Source organism: Hyla sarda, chromosome 1, assembly GCF_029499605.1.
Source record: "Hyla sarda isolate aHylSar1 chromosome 1, aHylSar1.hap1, whole genome shotgun sequence".
Taxonomy (NCBI): Eukaryota; Metazoa; Chordata; class Amphibia; order Anura; family Hylidae; genus Hyla; species Hyla sarda.
The window spans coordinates 3080646-3093181 of NC_079189.1; positions in this window are offsets into that span (position 1 = coordinate 3080646).

The following is a 12536-nucleotide window of genomic DNA, read 5'->3' on the forward strand; positions in this document are numbered from 1 at the left end:
ACAGGAAGGTAGCGGGAGTAGCTATCCTAGTCTCACGACACTGCCCCTTGCAGGTTTCCTCCTCCTTTGCTGACCCCTCAGGGCGGTTTGTAATTTTATGTGGCACCCTTGGGGGGAAACCTCTGCTACTTTGTAATGTTTATGCCCCGAACTCTGCACAAATCCCCTTCCTCCGACGGGTCTTGAAGCGACTGTCTGCATACCCAACCTCCGCCTGGCTGCTGGGCGGGGACTTTAACTTGGTTTTTTCTCCCTCTGCCGATCGCTACTCCCTGACGGACTCCCCACCACCAGCCCCTCAGTTGCGTCTCTCTACATTTTTTCGTCGGTTGATTCGCTCGGCAGGGCTCTATGACCTCTGGCGTATTAATCATCCATCCGATCGCTCTTTTTCTTTTTATTCCCACCCTCATAAACTCCATACGCGAATTGACTACTTTTTCGGGAACCTCCCAATGCTGCGTATGCTCTCCTCTGCTTCCATGGAACCTATCTCCTGGTCTGATCATGGCCCTGTTCTTGTGTCTTTTTCCCCTTTCACTTCTTTCTCCCGCCGTTGTCATTGGCGACTCAATGACTCCTTGCTTAAAACTCCTTCTTCCCGGGACTCGATCCTGCATAGCATAACCACTTACTTTGTGGAAAATGAAGGCTCTGTGTCCTCCCAGGCTGTACTATGGGAGGCACATAAAGCGGTGGTCAGAGGCCATTGTATTGCATTGGGCTCTAGACTGAAGCGAGATGCCTTGGCCCGCTCCCGGGAACTTAAGGATCAAATTTCTGCCCTGGAAGCTCTCTTACTAACTAACCCTTCCCTTCCGGTACTGAGACGGCTGGTAGTTGCACGGTCCCAATTGGGTGACTTGGCCCTTCATAAAGTTGAACGTCAATTGCTTTATGCCAAACAGAGGTTTTATGAAAAGGGCAATAAGGCCCATACAATGCTGGCTAGACGTTTAAGGGATCGTGCGGCTGCTCAGTCCCCCTCTGCCCTGAAGGATGCTGCGGGGACATTGCACTATCACCCTAACACCATCTCTCGCCTCCTCCATGACTATTACTCCAAATTGTACTCTCTACCCTCACAACTCCCCTCGGATCCGGGAGGGCGTGACGCTATGTTGGAGACGTTCCTATCCAGGTGCAGCCTTCCGACTCTCTCTGCGTCTGACAGGGAGTCCCTGAACGCTCCCATTGTATTGGAGGAACTCACTGAAATTCTCAAGTCTCTCCCATCTGGGCGCTCTCCAGGACCTGACGGATTCACCTATTTATACTATAAAACCTACTCGTCTGTCCTTCTCCCTCGACTGGTCCCCCTGTTCAATTCTTTTCTGCGGGGGGAGGGGATTCCGCAGTCCTTTCTGCATTCCTTGATTACGTTGATCCCTAAACCTAACAAAGACCCACATGATTGCTCCAGCTTTAGGCCCATAGCCCTGTTGAACTCGGACCTGAAGTTGTTCTCTAAGATTTTGGCAGCTCGTCTCTGTTGTTTCCTCCCCGCCCTTATCCATAAGGACCAAGTGGGTTTCATCCCCTGTCGTCAGGGAGGCGATAATACTAGAAGGGTTGTCAATCTTATAGATATTGTTAATAAACGATCTGAACAGGCTTTAATATTGAGCTTGGATGCCGAAAAGGCTTTTGATAGATTAGGCTGGCCATTCATGTTTGCCACTCTACAGAAATTTGGGATCACAGGTGACTTCCTCACTGCACTGCGGGGTCTCTACTCCTCCCCTACTGCCTCTCTCAAACTCCCGACTGACTCCTCCCCTCCCTTTACCCTTTATAATGGCACTAGACAGGGATGTCCGTTGTCCCCACTGATTTTTGCCCTTTGCATAGAGCCGCTGGCGGCTCTGATCCGGGGGAGTTCGGATGTCTCTGGAATTTCCCTTCATGGGAAGACCTTTAAGATTTGCCTTTTTGCAGATGACGTTTTACTTACCCTCACTAACCCTCACTTGTCCCTGCCTGCGCTGTACAAACTCTTGCATGAATATGGCTTGGTATCGGGTTACAAAGTCAACCTTTCTAAATCTGAAGCAATGTCTGTAAATCTCCCACCCTCTCTGGTCTCCCTACTTCGTTCTAACTATTCTTTCCGCTGGTCTCCCTCTGCTATTAAATATCTTGGAGTTTCCATCACCCCTACATATGCCTCGCTCTATTCTGCAAATTTCCCTACTTTGTTCAGAGAGCTACGTTCTTTGCTAGAAAACTGGAAATCGCAATACATATCCTTTTTCGGGCGAATTGCTGCGGTTAAAATGACTATCCTTCCTAAATTACTTTATTTTTTCGAAACGTTACCGGTACGGGTTCCGTTGGCAATGCTACGGTCCTTTCAGTCGGCTATTTTCCGGTTCATTTGGGACGCTAAAAGACATAGGCTCCCTATGACGGTCATGATGGCGAACCGGGTTTCTGGAGGTCTGGGGGTCCCAGATGTCACAAAATATTATTGGGCCGCACACCTCCGTCACCTAGCTGCATGGTCTACTCACTTTGCTTATAGTAAGTGGATGGAACTTGAGAAATTATGGTTGGCACCTGTCCACCCTAATTCTTTCCTGTGGTCCTTTCCGCTTCCGTCCCCTGCATGCACCCTTTTAGGTCCTATGTCTTTCACGAGATATGTCTGGACTTATTGTTCCAGGCGATTCCGACTCCTGTCCCCTTTCTCCCCAATGCAGTCTTTCCTCTACCACCCTGACTTCCCTCCTGGAGGCACCTCACTTATGGTTCGGGAATGGGGCTCGAGAGGTTTGTTCTGCTGGGCTGATGTGGTACATCCTATTACTCGGACTCTTCTATCTTTTGATGACCTGAAATCTCGTTGGGAACTCCCAGCCTCTGCGTTCACTCACTATACCCAGCTCCGACATTACCTATCCTCTCGGAGGGGCTCGCTAGTGGTTTCGCTCCCTACGAGTTTTGAGAGGTTGTGTAGGAGTGGACCACAGACGAAGGGACTGCTCTCGAGTATTTACTCCCTTATAACCTCCCCCGCGGACGGAACCCTCCCCTCCCATCGTTATATGGATCGCTGGGAGGAAGTCCTTAACACTTCTATTACAATTCCTCAGTGGAGGGTGATTTGGGATAGGGCTTCTCGGGCCTCCATATGTACAGCTTACAAAGAGACACAATACAAATTGCTCATGGGTTGGTACCATACCCCTGTCCTCCTCAATAAATTGAACCCTGACATCCCCCCGCAATGTTGGCGTTGTGGTGTGGGGCTGGGGGACACTTACCATATATTCTGGTCCTGCCCGCTGATCTCTCAATTTTGGGTAATGGTGCAGCGGCTTATCCGTGACATATTGGGAGTCGGGGTGCCCCTAGACCCTTTAATCTATCTCCTACATTTGTCGACGAGGGCCTTGTCTGGTCGACCATTTAAGCTATTTCTACACATCATTCTGGCAGCAAAAACTCTCATTGCAAAACACTGGAAACAGACTTCCCCCCCGTCTGAGGGTGAACTCCTGGCCCGAGTCCGTGAGATTCGCTCTATGGAATCACTTACTGCCTCTTTGAATAACACTATCTCACAATTTCTTTCAGTATGGGACCCATGGGACAGATTCACGGATAGGCAACCTCCCTGATCTCTTAGCTCCTTTTGGACCTTTTCCTCTCTTCTTGCTTCTCTCAACCCACTCTTCTATTTCTTTGTACGTTCCCCCTTCCTGTTCCCTCGCCCCCTCTGTCTGACGTTGTTGTCTTAGTCACCCCCCCCCCATGTCTTAGACTACTTGATCCAAATGTGCGGTTGTTAACTATAGCATTACTGGGTCACAGTTGTGACTACCTGACTTGATTGTTGTGATTTGAATTATTACTTGCTTGCATTTCTCACTTACTGTGGGGTACGTCACCCCGATCATTTCTACTGATGTGTATTTTCCTATCTGAATATAATAAAAATTTACAGTTGAAAAAAAAAAAGGTTGCGGTCTACATGGTACAGGTTGCCATGTACAACTCTTTTATACTGTACAAGTACGCTGGCAACACAGGGACATACCTGGAGTTTCAAGAGGTAGTTCTAAGGGCCCTCATCTTTGGTGACCGCCAAAGAGCGGGTCAGAGCACCTCTGGAACTTAAGTGCCCCAGATCGTCCCCGGCCAACACTTTCCAGGTGAGGTCCCCCACACTGGAAAGAAGGGACGATCTCAGAAGAAATGCAGTGTGTGTCACGAGTGGGATTCGGTAGGACACCACCACTCAATGCGACTCTTGCCCCGATCATCCGGGCCTTTGCGTTAAAAACTGCTTCAGGGAGTATCACACTTCCATGGAGTACTACATTTTTTATCTTTTTTCCTGATTTTAATTCCCCAGAATTCGTCTCCAATGTACCAGTCCAGGGAACATTGTCTTCCAAATTTTATACCAAAAAATCAAACCCAAAACCTCTTTCCCAATGCCCCTCATAATATCTTTGTCCCCCAAAAAATGGGTCATGGAACACAGAGTCAAAAGCATTGGAGGTTTGCAGTTGCCTCAAATGCGCAACGCTCTCTCTCCCCACCTGAGCGGGTTGCGCATTTGAGGTAACAGAATAGGGACGGCCCCACACATCCCCTTCCCAGAATGATGATTCAGAGTATAGGGTTTGGGGCGGGCATCATTTTTACTTTTGGCTGTACTCTGGGTCATCATTCTTGGAAAATAATTGGCATATCAGTTCTAAAATTGCAATTTTCTTCCCCCCATAGTACACTTCATCCATTCCTGGAAAATAACTGTTAGGTCCGTAACAAACATCCGCCTCAAATGCGAAGAGTTCTCGCTGAGCTCTGTCGTATTTCCAGGTGACAATTCGGAGTCACATGTTAGTTGTTCCAAGAAAGATGAAGCAGAGCATAGGTTGAAAATTGCAATTTTCAAAAGCTACCCTTCATCCATTCCTGGAAAATAAATTTAGGAAACACATGTGCGTTCAAAATGTCCTCTTTACCCCTATACCCATTCCTCAGGGTGGGTACTTTCTGTAATGGTGTCACATGTGGGTGTTTCATTTTTGTATTTTCCTCGGAATGTATGTAACCGTCAGCTACTGATATGCCATAGGCCACAAATACAAACTGACCTCTATGACTTCTGAGCCTTGTTGTGCGCCCGCCCAACAAGGGGAAAAAGCCCTCCAAAATTTGTAACCCAATTCCTCATATTACCCCTTGTGAAAATGTTAAAAATTGGGTAACCCCAGCATTTTAGTGTAAAAAAAATCTAATTTTCCAATTTATGGCCCACTTTTCAAAAAACCTGGAGGTGTTTTTTCCCACTGTACCCCTTGTTACGTTCATTGAGAGGTGTAGTTTCTAAAATGGTGTCACATGTGGGGTTTATTTTTGCTTTTGGGGGCTTTATAAATGCACATGACCCCTGACTTCAATTTCAACAAAATTTTCACTCCTTCCATTCTGAGCATTGCAGTGCGTCCACAGAGCAATTTACATCCACATATGGGGTATTTTTTTTTCTCAGACAAAATTGGTCTACAAATTTTGGGGGCCTTTTGCCCTATTACCCAATGTGAAAATGAAACATTTGGGGTAACACTATCAATATAGTGCAAAAATTTCAAATTTTTCACTTTTACGGCCCACTGTTCAAAAAACCTGTGAGGTGTAAGTACTGACTTTAACACTGTTACGTTCCCGGAGGGGTCTAGATTCCAAAATGTGATGCCATGTGTTTTTTTTTTTTGCTGTCCTGGCACCATAGGGGCTTCCTAAATGCGGCATTCCCCCAGAGCAAAATTTGCTTCAAAAAAGCCAAGTGTGACTCCTTCTCTTCTGAGACCTGTAGTGCGCCAGCAGAGCACTTTTCACCCCCATATGGGGTGTTTTCTGAATCGGGAGAAATTGGGCTTCAAATTGTGGGGGGTATTTTCTGCTTTAACCCTTTGTAAAAATGTAAATTTTTTGGGAAACCACGCATTTTAGGTAATTTTTTTTTTTTTTTTTACATATGCAAAAGTCGTGAACACTTTACATACACATATGAGGTATGTGCTTACTCGAGAATAATTGGGCTACAAATATAAGTATACATTTTTTCCTTTTATCCCTTGCAAAAATTCAAAAATTGGGTCTACAAGAACATGCGAGTGTAAAAAATGAAGATTGTGAATTTTCTCCTTCACTTTGCTGCTATTCCTGTGAAACACCTAAAGGGTTAAAACACTGACTGAATGTCATTTTGAATACTTTGGGGGGTGCAGTTTTTATAATGGGGTCATTTATGGGGTATTTCTAATATGAAGACCCTTCAAATCCACTTCAAAACTGAACTGGTCCCTGAAAAATATCGAATTTGAAAATTTTGTGAAAAATTGGAAAATTGCTGCTGAACTTTGAAGCCTCTGATGTCTCCAAAAGTAAAAACTCATAAGTTTTATGATGCAAATATAAAGGAGACATATTGTATATGTGAACCAAAAAGAAATTAAATTTGAATATCCATTTTCCTTACAAGCAGAGAGCTTCAAAATTATAAAAATGCTAAATTTTTTATTTTTTCATCAAATTTTAAATTTTTTACCAAGAAAGGATGCAAGTTACCACAAAAATTTACCACTATGTTAAAGTAGAATATGTCACGAAAAAACAATCTCGGAATCAGAATAATAAGTAAAAGCATCAGAGTTATTAATGTTTAACCCCTTAAGGACACATGACGTACTGGAACGTCATGTGTCCGCTCCCGATCTATAACGCGGGGCCACGGCGTGGCCTGAGATCCAGGCATGAGCAGTCAAGCGGCAGAATCATCGATCACTGGTTTCTTATGCAGTGTTATAGGTCCCTATGGGATAATAATGATCAGTATAAGAGATCAGTGTGTGCAGTGTTATAGGTCCCTATGGGATAATAATGATCAGTATAAGAGATCAGTGTGTGCAGTTAGTCTCCTATGGGATAATAATGATCAGTATAAGAGATCAGTGTGTGCAGTGTTATAGGTCCCTATGGGATAATAATGATCAGTATAAGAGATCAGTGTGTGCAGTTAGTCTCCTATGGGATAATAATGATCAGTATAAGAGATCAGTGTGTGCAGTGTTATAGGTCCCTATGGGATAATAATGATCAGTATAAGAGATCAGTGTGTGCAGTGTTATAGGTCCCTATGGGATAACAATGATCAGTATAAGAGATCAGTGTGTGCAGTGTTATAGGTCCCTATGGGATAATAATGATCAGTACAAGAGAAAAGTGTGTGCAGTATTATAGGTCCCTATGGGATAACAATGATCAGTATAAGAGATCAGTGTGTGCAGTGTTATAGCCCCCTATGGGATAATAATGATCAGTATAAGAGATCAGTGTGTGCAGTGTTATAGGTCCCTATGGGATAATAATGATCAGTATAAGAGATCAGTGTGTGCAGTGTTATAGGTCCTTATGGGATAACAATGATTAGTATAAGAGATCAGTGTGTGCAGTGTTATAGGTCCCTATGGGATAACAATGATCAGTACAAGAGATCAGTGTGTGCAGTGTTATAGGTCCCTATGGGATAACAATGATCAGTATAAGAGATCAGTGTGTGCAGTGTTATAGCCCCCTATGGGATAATAATGATCAGTATAAGAGATCAGTATGTGCAGTGTTATAGGTCCCTATGGGATAACAATGATCAGTATAAGAGATCAGTGTGTGCAGTGTTATAGCCCCCTATGGGATAATAATGATCAGTATAAGAGATCAGTGTGTGCAGTGTTATAGGTCCCTATGGGATAATAATGATCAGTATAAGAGATCAGTGTGTGCAGTGTTATAGGTCCCTATGGGATAACAATGATCAGTATAAGAGATCAGTGTGTGCAATGTTATAGGTCCCTATGGGATAACAATGATCAGTACAAGAGATCAGTGTGTGCAGTGTTATAGGTCCCTATGGGATAACAATGATCAGTATAAGAGATCAGTGTGTGCAGTGTTATAGGTCCCTATGGGATAATAATGATCAGTATAAGAGATGAGTGTGTGCAGTGTTATAGGTCCCTATGGGATAATAATGATCAGTATAAGAGATCAGTGTGTGCAGTGTTATAGGTCCCTATGGGATAATAATGATCAGTATAAGAGATCATTGTGTGCAGTGTTATAGGTCCCTATGGGATAATAATGATCAGTATAAGAGATCAGTGTGTGCAGTGTTATAGGTCCCTATGGGATAACAATGATCAGTATAAGAGATCAGTGTGTGCAGTGTTATAGCCCCCTATGGGATAATAATGATCAGTATAAGAGATCAGTGTGTGCAGTGTTATAGGTCCCTATGGGATAATAATGATCAGTATAAGAGATCAGTGTGTGCAGTGTTATAGCCTCCTATGGGATAATAATGATCAGTATAAGAGATCAGTGTGTGCAGTGTTATACCCTCCTATGGGATAATAATGATCAGTATAAGAGATCAGTGTGTGCAGTGTTATAGGTCCCTATGGGATAACAATGATCAGTATAAGAGATCAGTGTGTGCAGTGTTATAGGTCCCTATGGGATAATAATGATCAGTACAAGAGAAAAGTGTGTGCAGTATTATAGGTCCCTATGGGATAACAATGATCAGTATAAGAGATCAGTGTGTGCAGTGTTATAGCCCCCTATGGGATAATAATGATCAGTATAAGAGATCAGTGTGTGCAGTGTTATAGGTCCCTATGGGATAATAATGATCAGTATAAGAGATCAGTGTGTGCAGTGTTATAGGTCCTTATGGGATAACAATGATTAGTATAAGAGATCAGTGTGTGCAGTGTTATAGGTCCCTATGGGATAACAATGATCAGTACAAGAGATCAGTGTGTGCAGTGTTATAGGTCCCTATGGGATAACAATGATCAGTATAAGAGATCAGTGTGTGCAGTGTTATAGCCCCCTATGGGATAATAATGATCAGTATAAGAGATCAGTATGTGCAGTGTTATAGGTCCCTATGGGATAACAATGATCAGTATAAGAGATCAGTGTGTGCAGTGTTATAGCCCCCTATGGGATAATAATGATCAGTATAAGAGATCAGTGTGTGCAGTGTTATAGGTCCCTATGGGATAATAATGATCAGTATAAGAGATCAGTGTGTGCAGTGTTATAGGTCCCTATGGGATAACAATGATCAGTATAAGAGATCAGTGTGTGCAGTGTTATAGGTCCCTATGGGATAACAATGATCAGTACAAGAGATCAGTGTGTGCAGTGTTATAGGTCCCTATGCGATAACAATGATCAGTATAAGAGATCAGTGTGTGCAGTGTTATAGGTCCCTATGGGATAATAATGATCAGTATAAGAGATCAGTGTGTGCAGTGTTATAGGTCCCTATGGGATAATAATGATCAGTATAAGAGATCAGTGTGTGCAGTGTTATAGGTCCCTATGGGATAATAATGATCAGTATAAGAGATCATTGTGTGCAGTGTTATAGGTCCCTATGGGATAATAATGATCAGTATAAGAGATCAGTGTGTGCAGTGTTATAGGTCCCTATGGGATAACAATGATCAGTATAAGAGATCAGTGTGTGCAGTGTTATAGCCCCCTATGGGATAATAATGATCAGTATAAGAGATCAGTGTGTGCAGTGTTATAGGTCCCTATGGGATAATAATGATCAGTATAAGAGATCGGTGTGTGCAGTGTTATAGCCTCCTATGGGATAATAATGATCAGTATAAGAGATCAGTGTGTGCAGTGTTATACCCTCCTATGGGATAATAATGATCAGTATAAGAGATCAGTGTGTGCAGTGTTATAGCCTCCTATGGGCTAACAATGATCAGTATAAGAGATCAGTGTGTGCAGTGTTATAGGTCCCTATGGGATAATAATGATCAGTATAAGAGATCAGTGTGTGCAGTGTTATAGTCTCCTATGGGATAACAATGATCAGTATAAGAGATCAGTGTGTGCAGTGTTATAGGTCCCTATGGGATAACAATGATCAGTATAAGAGATCAGTGTGTGCAGTGTTATAGTCTCCTATGGGATAATAATGATCAGTATAAGAGATCAGTGTGTGCAGTGTTATAGGCCCCTATGGGATAATAATGATCAGTATAAGAGATCAGTGTGTGCAGTGTTATAGTCTCCTATGGGATAATAATGATCAGTATAAGAGATCAGTGTGTGCAGTGTTATAGGTCCCTATGGGATGATAATGATCAGTATAAGAGATCAGTGTGTGCAGTGTTATAGTCTCCTATGGGATAACAATGATCAGTATAAGAGATCAGTGTGTGCAGTGTTATAGGTCCCTATGGGATAACAATGATCAGTATAAGAGATCAGTGTGTGCAGTGTTATAGTCTCCTATGGGATAATAATGATCAGTATAAGAGATCAGTGTGTGCAGTGTTATAGTCCCCTATGGGATAACAATGATCAGTATAAGAGATCAGTGTGTGCAGTGTTATAGGTCCCTATGGGATAATAATGATCAGTATAAGAGATCAGTGTGTGCAGTGTTATAGTCTCCTATGGGATAACAATAATCAGTATAAGAGATCAGTGTGTGCAGTGTTATAGGTCCCTATGGGATAACAATGATCAGTATAAGAGATCAGTGTGTGCAGTGTTATAGTCTCCTATGGGATAATAATGATCAGTATAAGAGATCAGTGTGTGCAGTGTTATAGGTCCCTATGGGATAATAATGATCAGTATAAGAGATCAGTGTGTGAAGTGTTATAGGTCCCTATGGGATAATAATGATCAGTATAAGAGATCAGTGTGTGCAGTGTTATAGGTCCCTATGGGATAATAATGATCAGTATAAGAGATCAGTGTGTGCAGTGTTATAGGTCCCTATGGGATAATAATGATCAGTATAAGAGATCAGTGTGTGCAGTGTTATAGGTCCCTATGGGATAACAATGATCAGTGTAAGAGATCAGTGTGTGCAGTGTTATAGGTCCCTATGGGATAATAATGATCAGTATAAGAGATCAGTGTGTGCAGTGTTATAGCCCCCTATGGGATAATAATGATCAGTATAAGAGATCAGTATGTGCAGTGTTATAGGTCCCTATGGGATAACAATGATCAGTATAAGAGATCAGTGTGTGCAGTGTTATAGCCCCCTATGGGATAATAATGATCAGTATAAGAGATCAGTGTGTGCAGTGTTATAGGTCCCTATGGGATAATAATGATCAGTATAAGAGATCAGTGTGTGCAGTGTTATAGGTCCCTATGGGATAACAATGATCAGTATAAGAGATCAGTGTGTGCAGTGTTATAGGTCCCTATGGGATAACAATGATCAGTACAAGAGATCAGTGTGTGCAGTGTTATAGGTCCCTATGCGATAACAATGATCAGTATAAGAGATCAGTGTGTGCAGTGTTATAGGTCCCTATGGGATAATAATGATCAGTATAAGAGATCAGTGTGTGCAGTGTTATAGGTCCCTATGGGATAATAATGATCAGTATAAGAGATCAGTGTGTGCAGTGTTATAGGTCCCTATGGGATAATAATGATCAGTATAAGAGATCATTGTGTGCAGTGTTATAGGTCCCTATGGGATAATAATGATCAGTATAAGAGATCAGTGTGTGCAGTGTTATAGGTCCCTATGGGATAACAATGATCAGTATAAGAGATCAGTGTGTGCAGTGTTATAGCCCCCTATGGGATAATAATGATCAGTATAAGAGATCAGTGTGTGCAGTGTTATAGGTCCCTATGGGATAATAATGATCAGTATAAGAGATCGGTGTGTGCAGTGTTATAGCCTCCTATGGGATAATAATGATCAGTATAAGAGATCAGTGTGTGCAGTGTTATACCCTCCTATGGGATAATAATGATCAGTATAAGAGATCAGTGTGTGCAGTGTTATAGCCTCCTATGGGCTAACAATGATCAGTATAAGAGATCAGTGTGTGCAGTGTTATAGGTCCCTATGGGATAATAATGATCAGTATAAGAGATCAGTGTGTGCAGTGTTATAGTCTCCTATGGGATAACAATGATCAGTATAAGAGATCAGTGTGTGCAGTGTTATAGGTCCCTATGGGATAACAATGATCAGTATAAGAGATCAGTGTGTGCAGTGTTATAGTCTCCTATGGGATAATAATGATCAGTATAAGAGATCAGTGTGTGCAGTGTCATAGTCTCCTATGGGATAATAATGATCAGTATAAGAGATCAGTGTGTGCAGTGTTATAGGTCCCTATGGGATAATAATGATCAGTATAAGAGATCAGTGTGTGCAGTGTTATAGTCTCTTATGGGATAATAATGATCAGTATAAGAGATCAGTGTGTGCAGTGTTATAGGTCCCTATGGGATAATAATGATCAGTATAAGAGATCAGTGTGTGCAGTGTTATAGGTCCCTATGGGATAATAATGATCAGTATAAGAGATCAGTGTGTGCAGTGTTATAGTCCCCTATGGGATAACAATGATCAGTATAAGAGATCAGTGTGTGCAGTGTTATAGGTCCCTATGGGATAATAATGATCAGTATAAGAGATCAGTGTGTGCAGTGTT